Raw genomic sequence first — 12479 nt, 5'->3', positions numbered from 1 at the left:
GAAGGGAGAACCATGTTCCCCTTTTGGCCTGTGGACCCCATGGGTGCAGCCCCAGCCACCAGATACTCGCCTTCAAGCCCCAACACCAGGCCGGGCTCCATAGGGGGGCCCCATTGTCCCACGTCCAGGGAAGGGAAACCTATTTCCATTGATTGTATCATCATAGGGGTTTTTAGGACTGTGCTTTGTCTGGTCACCTAGAACCTGTTTTCTGACCCTACCAGGGGCATGACCCTCCAGACAACTTAGCACTTCGGATCATTCGGACACATAAATCCCTCCACCGTGAAAGTGAAAGGAGGAATGAATTGGTGCTGTACAAATGTAAAATGGACTTGACTTGATTCAACCAGATGAACGTTAAATCTAACTGGCAACAGGTTATGCTGCCTGTTCACATCCACATATTTGTTCCTAATAGGTTGTGACATTTCTGACTCAGAGTCAGACTCTGGCAACCCTTCAACCTTTCTCCTGCCCTTCAGTATTTTGTTCTTAAATTTGAGTAAGTAACAGCTTTGGGGTGATTCATGCTCATTGAATTCATCCAACAGGAAATAATAGTTTCAAGAGTAATCCAAAAAGAAAGGATGAATTGGGAATTTCCTCAAAATTTCAGGTAACTAATGCTTGCAGACATTAAAGGTCAAGTGTCATGAAACGGATGATTTTTAGTATGTTATTAATGAAAAAATGTCAGCCAATATGGGCTTATGCGTTTTTTCACCACAAAACATGATTTTGACGTATACAGCTTTTTGTAACTCCCGCCATGAAAATCCTCTCGATGGATTTGTTTTTGAGAAAAAGCAGGAAGTGACGTAAAGGAGAGCGGCGCCCCCAAGTGGACTCGTTTGTTTCCATTAGTTTTACCTCCGGGAAGGTAGCTCATTGTTCCATCGTGTTATCCAAAATGCCGGATCCTTGCATTGCAGGACATTGCTTGAACACTCGGGAGAATTGAATCACCCTTCATAAGTTTGAAAGAGACCCGGTTCGTTGTGAAAAATGGATTGCACAGGTGCAGAGCACGAGAGCTTCGTGGGTTCCAAATGACAGGTAGGTGTGTATTCAGATACTAAAAAAAAATAATAGTTTGGGGCGGAAAGGATCACGTACAGTAGTTGAATGCAAGCCTTTCAATTAATTATTGCCGCATTACCTTTCCTTTCGGCGGCATGGTCCCTGTTGGCTGCCGAGGGATCTGTGACACATGGGAGACAGTGATAAAACGCATAGCCTCAGGCCAGATCTATCTCCAATAACTTTCCACATATTTACCTGATCAGAGTGGTGTGTACATGTGCACTCCTAACACAGGGCCCATCTGTCTGAAACCTGTAGCGCCCACAAATCCTCCCCCCTGTTCTTCTTGCTAGCCGCCCACAGTACCCCACCAACAAAATGAAACCCAGATTGACAGCAAGATTGTGCCTGCTGCATACCGGCGGCGCCACGTACCTTCAAACACTTTGAGGCTTTGAAAACCAGTACTCATAAAGATGATTTGATGTGTCCCATATGTAATGCCATATATGATTTCCGGTTCACACTGTCTTTGTTTGGACCCCATTTTCCTACTGGAACAAACTGGAAGACCTTCTTTCAACAACTCACTCACTATGGGAGTGAATGGAGTCATCAACCGAGTGAATTGCCTGTTTTGTATTATAACTGTTAACTACAAAATCATACTCTTTGGTCACCAGAAGACCACACAGATGCTGGAAGTTCTTGGAAGTTCCATATGGTAAAGGTTTGCATAGCCAAAGTGCTCATAAAATGGTACTTGATGTTTCTTTTGACTAACGTATCCAAATAATTCAGAATTTCCTAGTGATTATGATTATTGTGGAGACAAAAAGAAAATGATGGAATATTTAACCTGTCACCCATAGGTAGTGGGGTTATTTGGACTCCATGGTTTTCTGCTGGACTTCTTCAAACATCATCAATCATTTTAGATTCATAGATCATTCACCATTGTAGATTCTTAGATTATTGAAGAATCCGATTTAAATCTGAAAGTTGTCCATCATGTCCATCATCATCATCACCGTCATGTATTCAGTGTGACATCTGGGCGGTAGCCTGGAGTGGAAAACAGATTCAGACAAACGATTGTTGTCCATTGGTTGAGCTAATTTTGCTGCACGCCCAACAGAATTTAATCATATCTTCACATTTTAAAGACAATGAGATCACATCCGTAAATTTGCTCGGACAATCGTAGTAGTTCATTGAGCAAACCTAAAACTCTAATTTAATGAAAGACTATATATTTAAGAGCAGCAAAAATTATCAGGTCTGACATTAAATATTTTTCATCGGTAACATTGAATCTGAGCACAGGGTTGAGGGACATGCTTCTTGGAAAAAAAAAAAGTAATTATTTTGATAAAACTACAGTCAGGGTGATTTCAGAAATAAATTGTTGTTTTGTGACCCTGATGGTTCTTAAGACATTAAGAATCTGATTTTCCTGTTGATGTTCAAAAGTTGGTGATGGTTTCTTCCGTCAAGCACTGGAAGAATGTTTTTGCCAGTGAAGGCGTCTGTCACTGTTCTTAATTGGAAGAATAGAAGTGTGTGCTTATATCTCTGTGTCTTTTCTGAGATCACCCCTTTTTTTGGGCCCCACATCACTCAGTAATTAACACCTCCTGCTGACGGTGTGTGCACGTGTGTCTGTGTGGGTAGTTCTGATTGTCTGTAGTTCTGATTGTCAAAATGCTGGTGACAATATGCAAACGTGTGAAAGATGACGAAAAGTCAGGTGATTTATGACTGTGTCGCTTTAACACTCTTGCGCCATCTTGCTTCAACTTTATCCTGACAAACAAATTGCATTTTAAAAAAGGGGAAAAAAAATAACATAAGTCATATTGCAAAAACTTTTCTTTATGTGTGTGATCGCACGTGAATCTCATCAGCAAAGTAACGTGGGCACTTGAGGGCATGATCCAAATAGTCCTCCCACACAATCGTGCAACAAGTTAGTTTAAGGCTGCCTTGCCCAGAGCCACCCAGTGCATCGTGGGTATTCCCGCTAAGAGCGATCCAGAGATGTACAGCGTTTTGGTTTTTATTGTTTTGACGCCCACGCAACAAATTGACAATTTCAACACATATCCTGGTCGTTGCTACGGCTTGTTAGTATTAACAATAATGCCGTCTCAAAGTTTTTCTAGTTCTTGTAGCCACTGGAAAAAAAAAAAAAAATCACTTTAAAATTTCTCAATAATGCAACTGATGAGGAAGGAAATCATACACCTGACTTGACTTCTTTGAAACTTTGTGGAATCCTAATGATTCTTAAGAAAATAAAATCTACCCATCTGAACCTTCTTTCCATTATCCCACTTGAATGTGGATCAGCTTCAAAGCTTCAATCAGTTTTGTGTTTTTCCACACTTAACAATGGCTCACAAAATCTGTGGGTGAGGAAGTCATATCTTGGGTCATACTCAGCTCCTTAATCAGGCAGAATTACCGTTTGCTATTTCCAAAGGGGAGGTGTTTGAGTTTTTTATTTATTATTTTTTATTTTTTTGGCGAGAAGCCACTACAAAGGATGATGATCAAATACCAAGAAACTGGACTTTAAAAAGGTTGGAAGTATGCCAAATTCATCGGCAATGAACACAAAGGCGTACTCTGTGAACTTAGAGCAAACATTCCTTGTGTTTTCATTTTTTCATTTCATTTTTAAAAATGTACAGTTTTTACTGTATAGGGAAACACTGTTGCCCAGTGTTTAGCAGGTCTGCCTCACAGTTCTGATGTTTGAGGTTAGAATCAATGCTTCCTGTGTGAACTCTGCATATTCTCCCTTTGCTTGAGTGGGCTTTCTAACTTCCTCCCACATTCCAAAAACATGCTTTATAAAGTAATTGACTCCACAGCAGTAAATGTTATGAACGGTTGTCAGTTTATACGTGACCTGCGAATGACTGATGACCGTCTATGCTGTACCCGACTTCTCGCCCAAAGTCAGAGAGTCTTCAACTATCTCATGACCCTTATGAGGATAAGGAAGATGCATAATGGATGGAGTGGAGGTTGACTTTTAAAGGCGTACTAACGGGTCTTTGAGGGTCAGGATTCTAGCTGATAGACAGGTGTTCAAATACTTATTTGCAACTGTATCATGCAAATAAATTGTTAAAAAAATCATACATTGTGATTTCTGGATTTTTCTTTTTAGATTATCTCTTTCACAGTGGACGTGCACCTACAATGAAAATTTCAGACCCTCCATGATTTCTAAGTGGGAGAACTAGGAATATGGGAGGGTTTTTCAAATATTTATTTTCTTCACTGTATATACAGCTGTGTTGTATTGTTGTTTGTTTCTACGTATCCTGCACATGGCTAGCAACCAGTTCAGGGTTTATCACGCCTCTCACCGAAAGATGGATGGGATAGACTTCAGCTTGCCCGTGACCCTAATGAGGATAAGCGTAACAGAAAGTGAATGAATATATAATTAATATAAAACAGATCCATCCATCCATTTTCTGAGCCACTTGTCCTCACAAGGGTTATGGGAGTGATGGAACCTATACTAGCTATCATTGGACATAAGGGCAGGTACATTGGTTGGTTGCCAGCCAATCGCAGAGCACATAGAAACAAACATTTGCACATGCAATCACACCAAAGAATTTAGAGTCTCCAATTAATGGATGTTTTTGGGATGTAAGAGGAAGCCAAAGTACCTGGAGAAAACCCACACAGGCACCGGGAGAACATGCACACTCCACACAAGCGGGGCCAGGACTTGAATTGGGGTCCTCAGAACCATGAGGCAGACGCTCTAACCTGTCGCACACCGTGCTGCTGGCCTAAATATATAGGATCTCTTTCCAAAAAAAAAAAAAAGCTTTGACCATGGACCATTTTCTGCAAATAAATCCTTCAAATGACCTTACAGGATTCGTATGTGGAGTTTAGGAGCGCTGTTGTTTTTTATCATTTCAAGCAAATGTTCATTTTACTCAAACATACAATATACTGTACATATGAATAGCAATATCTGACAAAATGATTAATAACCAGATGAATTGTCCACTTCTGAAAAAAAAATCAGAATGCCCACTGCCTGTAAATTGTCATTGAGATTGAAAAAAAGGCTTTAACACAAGTACAGCGAGTAAAATAGTCTAAAAAAAATAGTTTTCTTTTAATTGTTGTATCTCAGTTGCCCATATATATATTATATATAAATCAAAGAATCTACAGAAATAACAAAAACCTCAGGATTGTGACAACAGAAAACCAAGAAGTCAGTCCAGCAACACCTTTGAATGCAATAACCACCACAGAGGAAGGAAAGCTGGAATTGGATGATGAGGATGTGGCTGACGTGTTGGCGGTCACGCTACTCCTCTCGCCTTCTTTTTGACCGGAACTCATCCTCCCCCTGGCGAGTGTCCCCCATCTGTTCCTGCTCTGAGCAACATGCTGCATGCCGTCGTGCCCACGGTTACATCCCCAAAAACGAGAGGCATCTGCATCACCCAACCGCAGAGCTTATGGTTTTCTTGCATTTGCTCCGTCTCGTGATGGCATCTCGCCGAAGGAACGTCTTTAAATTCCAATTACAAAGCAGCTTTAAGATACCTCAGAGGAGTGGGACTTAATGTTTGATCTTCCTGTGTCTGCTGGGGCCTCGCCGCATTCTTCCCTCGTGCTGTTCTACCTCCCGTTTTCTGATGGCTCTCACATTCCTCCCACTGCTTCCTACATTGTCTCCCCTCTTACTGCCATCTTCTCATGTCCTTTCTTCCGTTACTTCCTCAGTAACATCGTTTCTCTGGAATGTTGCTACCATGTAACATTGTATCGTAGTTTTATTATTTACCCAGGGATAATAAGATAACACAGACGAAAGTCACAGGGCACAGGAGAGGAAGTAGGCCACTCATTGAAATCTTGATTAACCATGTTTCTTCTTTTCCTCACTATCCTTTTTCACATTAGTCCTTTTGCTCTGTCCTCCTCCTCATCTCACTGCCTCCAGCTCCTCTTTGGATATTAAACTGGTATTTAGGGATGAGAGGATGTCTGTGTGCGCGTGTGTGCGCGCGTACACCTGCTCAGCGAGTGTATCTGGATAAGTCATAGCTTACCTCACCACCTTTCTGACTTAATAACAGCGTGTCTCGCCACACCCCTCCGCGCACATACTGCCATGCAGAACAAATTACATTTAATGGGTTTTTTTTGCCCCCACAGTCATTTTTACCGCTCACTTCAAAATTTCAATTTTGTGCCTAATGCTAAGGTTTTCTTCAGTGAGAGAGCGCATTAGAGCAATTATGGCGCATGCGAACATTAAATTAAATGCATTAGCGCCATTTGACAGAAATGTTTCAAAGTTAGGTAGGCTTCACAACATGAGCTATGAAATCATTGCAAAGACCCTTGAATCATTTAAATTTGATGCTCTATTGTAGCCAATCTGCAGTCATCAAGCTGTCTAGATCACAGTTACAAATACGCCAGTGTGTAAAAAATCCCATGAGAGCTGTCCAGCTCATAAGGTTACTGACACGAGGAATACAAAGTATTATTAAATAAAATCAAAATAATAAAAAATAAAAAACACACAAAATTAAATATTGAAAACATACAAAAAGTGTGGAATACAGTATGGAAATCCGATTACTATTGAAGATTGCACAAACATAATCAGAAAGGAAAAACTAATTTGTGTTGTTTTTTTTTTTTTTCTCAGAGCGTACAAATGGCCTGCCACCAAACCAGATTTGGTTCTGTTATTTCACTCTATGCTTTTCCATAAGTGACAACTTGTGACCTCCCGGGTGGAAGATGGACCGAGTTATGTCAGGGGGAAGCTGAGGAGGGAGAAAGAAACCCCAGATGGCTGGACCAGCACCAAACACAGATGGGTCACGTGACGGGCACTTTGCCATGGAACTTCCTGCGCACTCTCCCTCTCTGTCGCAGCAGTTGGTGTCACTATTGGCGCCGTCTGCGTGAATTCAAGGCCTTGGCTGAACAGATTGGCCAGTCGGTGAGGATCATTTGCAGAAAACTGTTAATCTCCCGCCGGCTGCATCAAATGCACTTGTGTGCACCGTCTTGCTTTATTCTTTGTTTAAATTGAGCGTGACTTGGCCACAGGTTTGACATCAGGTCAGTGTAAAACATTATCCTAAAGGAAGGTGCTGTGACTTATTTATAGATTTAAAAAAAACCTCTCTGATCTTTTTGAAAGAATAGTACACCAATAGGGAGGCACTGTCCACACTTCGTGGTTTACAACTTTTTTTCTGGTACAAAGGAGCATATGGAATTGTACATTACATGCAATCTTACTTTTGATTTTAGTACTTCACTCTGGCTGGTACTTGCAAGCATTATTTAAAAGTGTCTCTGCAACATTAAAACATCATTGAGTGGAAGTTTAAATATCTCATCTAAAATATCACATTATGGGGAGGGTGGTGGGATGGGGGTTGTCATGGTATAGTTCAGATAAAAAGGCAGATGGAACCAAGTGGCCAAGAAGGCAAAAGCAAAGGGGGGAAAAAAAAGATTCACAAAGCCCCCCGCCCAAAAAAAAAGAGGCTACAAATTGGATACATAAACATACGGGAAGTGACCACCACAGAACGACAGACAGCGTAGAACATTTAACTTAGACAGAAAGAACAGAAACCAGGAAGAAAACGAAAACAGACAAGACAATGAAACACATTAGAAAGAGCTGATTAGTTTATACTTAGGGACCAGTAATGACAAGAACAGGTGTAGACAAAGCATAACGGGCAGACATGAACAGACAGGAAAAAAAGACATGGAGGCAATCTAAACTCGATCAAAACAAAATGGAACAAAAACAGCAATCATGACACACGGTAGACAAAGCCAACCTAAAGGAAATAAACGTGTTCAACTCCATCTTGGCCCTCCCTCCCCTCAGGTTTTATAAAATCCACTCTAAAGTCGTCTTTACGAGTCACAATTTCTACATCTCGGCTGTGGTGGCGATGCTCCCGGGTAACCGGGCTCCCCAAGTCCATGAAATGTGTGCAATGCGGCGCGGACCACCAGGTGCTGCCTCTCCACCTCCAGCCGGCCGAGCGGCGCCACTCCTCTCCAATAAGCCAAAGGGCTGAGATTGGGCTCGCCAAAAGACACTCGGAGCGTGTACTTCAAAGGAGCGTGGATTATACTTCTCCATCCTGAGGGTTTCCTTTGAAGGGAAACTTAGTGCAGAGCCGGCGGTGGCCGCTCAATGTGCACGATTGCGTGTTTGTTTAAACCCATTTACTCACTGCTTTTGCCACCAGGATGCAGCGTGTGCATGAGTGTGTGTGTGGATACGTGGAAATAAGTTTTCCTCAACTTCATCTTAAAGGGTGCAAATGTAATGTCAACAGTTACACGAGAATTTCCACAGAACAGATATTTCATATTGAGTTGTGAAATCCTTGCTTGCAATAACCAATGACCTATTGAGATCAGTAAATTGCGCATTTGTCCTTAGAGATGGTTTTTAAGTCTTCACCGCTGCCTCTTTCGGATTCAAGTCATAGTATTGTGTTTTTGTGATGAAGCCATAGAAGATTAAAAAAAAAAAAAAATCACAAAGTGATGTTGCTGGTATCAGTCTGATCACCCAGATGCGTTTGAGTTGAGATCATCCCTCCGACAAGAGTAAAAAAAAAAAAAAAAAGAGTAACTGGGGCTGTAGAGCAGTAACTCTGCTAGGTTTATAGCTGACCTGAGAGGGTATGTGCTGGTGGGTGTTCACAGTGGCCAAGGGGCCCCGGTTGGGTGCCAGCTTCTGCCTAAGATGAGGACTGACACTGGGGTTCAGGGGTTAATTTGTGTAACAAGCCAATTTGCATACAAATGAAAAATGACAGAATTCTCAGTTCTCTGCAACTTTCAATGTCATCCCCATCAAACCCACGCTATCTACTGCGAGCCCCCCCCACCCCCACCCCCCAGCCCCTCTCCCCACACTCACCCGTCCCCCTCTGCATGTCGTTTGAAGAATATTCATTACTTGTGAAGCTGGGGCACCTTGTTTGCTATTAATCTCCACCGCAGGTCAATGACTTAATTTGCTCAACTTTATCAGCGGTGCCATTCACTTTTCCTTTCTTCCGAGGCCCAGCCGCTGCCTTTGTAGCTCTGTGCAAAGTGCTTGTCTCCTCACAGAAGCTGCCGGAGCTTTTTTACAGCACAACAAAGGCTTAGTTACTCTGTGCACTCAAAGACTTTTAAACACATAAATGAATTACTGGAGAGGGAAACATACTCCTGCAACTTCCTCTCACTTCTTCTTGCTCTTGATTGCTTGGGTCTAATCCATCAGAAATGACTCGCCTAAACAGGGTCGCAGAATTGCAGAGAAAATTGTAAAATATCGTCCCTATGTGATCTTTACATGCATTATAAGGCCTGACATTAGATGGTATTGAAGCAGTTGTGGCAATACAGGAGCATTGCATTTTGGAGATATATATGTGCTAGGCCCAATTTGAGAGTAGTTTTAAAAGGAAAATGCTGTCAGAGAGAAAGGTTTCGTGAATCATTGTTTGGATCTTTATGCTAAAATCTCCTTTGTGTTTAAAACTCTTGATCCCTCATTGGCAAAGGAGGGAAGCATATTGATCTGCGCTTGAAAGGCTGTGGCCCTTTCATCACGCTTACTCCTCACCTTAGACGGCTTTGCGCAGGCTCCTCCAGGATCGCAGCACCCTCGGCCAGTGCCAGGCAAAGACGATAACCCGCGCAACCCGATAGGTAGTGAACGAGAGGCGAGGCTGTCTAATTAGCCCTGATCAAAGCGGCCAACTTTATCCCCAAAACAAACCTGCACATTTGAATGTGCTGCGGAATGGGAAGGAGAAGCAAAGAGCAGGCGCAGGGGAGAAGTTTTTGAACTTCCCGATGATGAAATTCACAGCAGCAGAGTGCCTCCCTCTCACCGCATGCAGATGAAGCAGCTTTATCTGCAGTAGGAAAAAGTAGAGAGGCACGGAGGTCATACAGAGGTGCATGTTTAATTTCTTCATACCTGCAAGTATTAGTTCTCCTTTTTTGTCAACCGAACCATGATGTTACCATGATGACCTTTGGTGACCTATAAAATATGCCATCTCATTTAGCGTACCTACAATCCGTTTTGTCACCACACTTTTGCCAGGCAATGTAGAAATTGCCAAGAGTGTAAATGTATTTGAAATTTGATCACATTTCATAGCCACAGTACGCTTCGTCCCCCGCCCCCTCTCCATTTAATGACTTTCTGATAAAAAAAAAGCACATTTTATTTTCCTGTATACTTCTGCATTTTGTTCAATTCCAATTTCACATCATGTGAGATGAATGTGTGTGTATGGATGAGTGGGTCTCCTCATCTTTAAGGAAGGGGAGCATCGCCTCCTGGTTTTGCATACATTTCCAAAATTGGGGAAAGTTGACTTTTTAAAAACAGGCTTAACATCTTCACAGTCTGATCTTTTGTTCCAACTTTACCTTGTTCCACAGCCTCATCAAATTATCTTTAAATCAAGCATATGTACATTCCGTGCAACATACATTTACACTTTGGACCATTTTAACTGTGACATTGAATTGGATGTTGGATTTTAGCTTGGCAAACGTTGGCACCTTTTTGGGAATTTCAATTAATTCTGATTGAGGTTCATAGTTGGTAGAAATTAGAAATTTCACACCCTGTGAAGCTTCTAGTAGCCATGTGTGTCATCTATCTGTGCATGTGCTTAGGTGTGTGTGAGTGGGGGGCAGGTTGGGTGACTGTAGGGGGCTTTTGGGCTTGTGTGTTTGCGAGCATAAAGCTTCATCCAATGCCACGGGCCTGACCCAAATATGGCTGAAAGACAACATGTGACCTGCTTAGTGCCTCACCCCCCGGCCACACTAGCTCCAGGGTGCGGTGGTGGTGGCCATGCATGAGTGTGTGTGTGTGTGTGTGTGTGTGTGTGTGTGCGTGTGTGTGCAGCTGGCCAAAGTATAGACGCTAGCACATGCTGACGATACTGTACGCAACTCTTTAACTACCCACTAAAAAAGTAAATACAGTAATCGGTTTTAAAGACCAGAGACTTGTTTGATAGACAATGTTTGTTTTGTTATTGTAGGACTCTAATAAAGGTCTGTTGTAGGCTACACAATTAGATGAAGATATAATACAGAATACGATGATGAAATAATCATTGTGGCAATAATTCATACACTTAGCAATATTTCCATTGATAAAAGCAGAAAAAAGATTAATATCAAAAATACAGAAAATTCAATACCCCAACCCTTTGAGCAGTTCATTTAATTACAAAAAAGTAACTTTTCATCCTGTTTTCGCATCATCATGCTCACTGTTGACCATAAAGTGACATCTCAAAAATTTGGTAGTAGGTAGCTCAAATTTAAAGACTATTAATTCATCTCAGAACTGTCCAAAGAAGATATTCATTGCTTGATTGTTAAAAGTTTGTCTCCATCAGGCCACCCATCAATTTTTCATACTGCTTATCCTCACCAGGGTCACAGGCATGCTGGAGCTCTTCCCAGCTAACTCTGAGTGAGAGGCGGTGTACACCTTGAACTGGTTGTCAGCCAACGGGATAATTTCTCCAACAGTTTTAAGAAAATTCACTGCATACTGGCAGTTGTGCTCACCCACTTAAGGATATTAGATTTTATAAAGCAGGAGGTTTACATCACGTGTTGTCTGACAATTTACATGGCTTTCAAAATGTTGAAAATACTGTAACTGACTTCCATCCATCAGCTATTGTTTTTTTTTTGTTCCAGGGTTCAATCCCAGGCCCGCCTGTGTGGAGTTTGTATGTTCTCCTCGTGCTTGCGTGGGTTTTCTCCCATGAATGCATGCATTAATTGGAGACTCTAAATTGCCCCGAGGTGTGATTGTGAGTGCGACTGTTATCTGTCTCCATGTACCCTGATTGGCTGGCAACCATTTCAGGGTGTACCCTGCCTCCTGCCAGCTGCGATAGGACTCCCGCCACCCTTGTGAGGATAAGCAGCTCAGAAAATGGATGCATGGATGTATAGGTAACTTTCCCAACTTCTTAAAACAAAAATGTGAAACATTGTGCACTACCTCAACTGAACGAAATTGGTTGTTGGAAAAAAGGCCTTAATGAGGAAATGCCAGAAAGAACAGTTCATATTGCATTTGTTTGTTTTAAATTAAAATTGGACTTGAACATTGCTGGCTTAAGACATTACAAATGTGTTGTGTTGAAATAACAAGCACAAAGCATTTGCTCCTCCTAGGTGACGAAACTTCAGTATTTTCATCCTCATGAAACTGTGATGTCCCAATCTCCTCAAACAAGCATGCATGCAAATGTGACTGTTGGCCATGAAAAAGCTGTCTGTACTCATTTGTAATGTCCAGCCCGGGGACACGTGGGATCACAGCAATGGCAGATGCCCCTCTCCCT

The 12479-nt window shown here is 42.0% G+C and overlaps 1 long non-coding RNA gene across 1 annotated transcript in view; it reads left to right on the top strand.

Annotated features, from left to right (window-relative positions):
* The window catches only part of LOC133494224 (uncharacterized), a 51310-nt gene extending 44002 nt beyond the window's left edge, over positions 1 to 7308 (top strand). The window contains exon 3 of the long non-coding RNA XR_009793264.1: positions 6743 to 7308. This is a non-coding gene — a long non-coding RNA (uncharacterized LOC133494224). The remainder of the gene's footprint in view (positions 1 to 6742) is intronic.
* The last annotated feature ends 5171 nt before the right edge of the window (positions 7309 to 12479 follow it).

This window comes from Syngnathoides biaculeatus, chromosome 2 (assembly GCF_019802595.1).
Source record: "Syngnathoides biaculeatus isolate LvHL_M chromosome 2, ASM1980259v1, whole genome shotgun sequence".
In the NCBI taxonomy this organism is placed as follows: domain Eukaryota; kingdom Metazoa; phylum Chordata; class Actinopteri; order Syngnathiformes; family Syngnathidae; genus Syngnathoides; species Syngnathoides biaculeatus.
The sequence above is the reverse complement of the archived record's forward strand: the minus strand, read 5'-3'. Positions and strand labels throughout refer to the sequence as shown.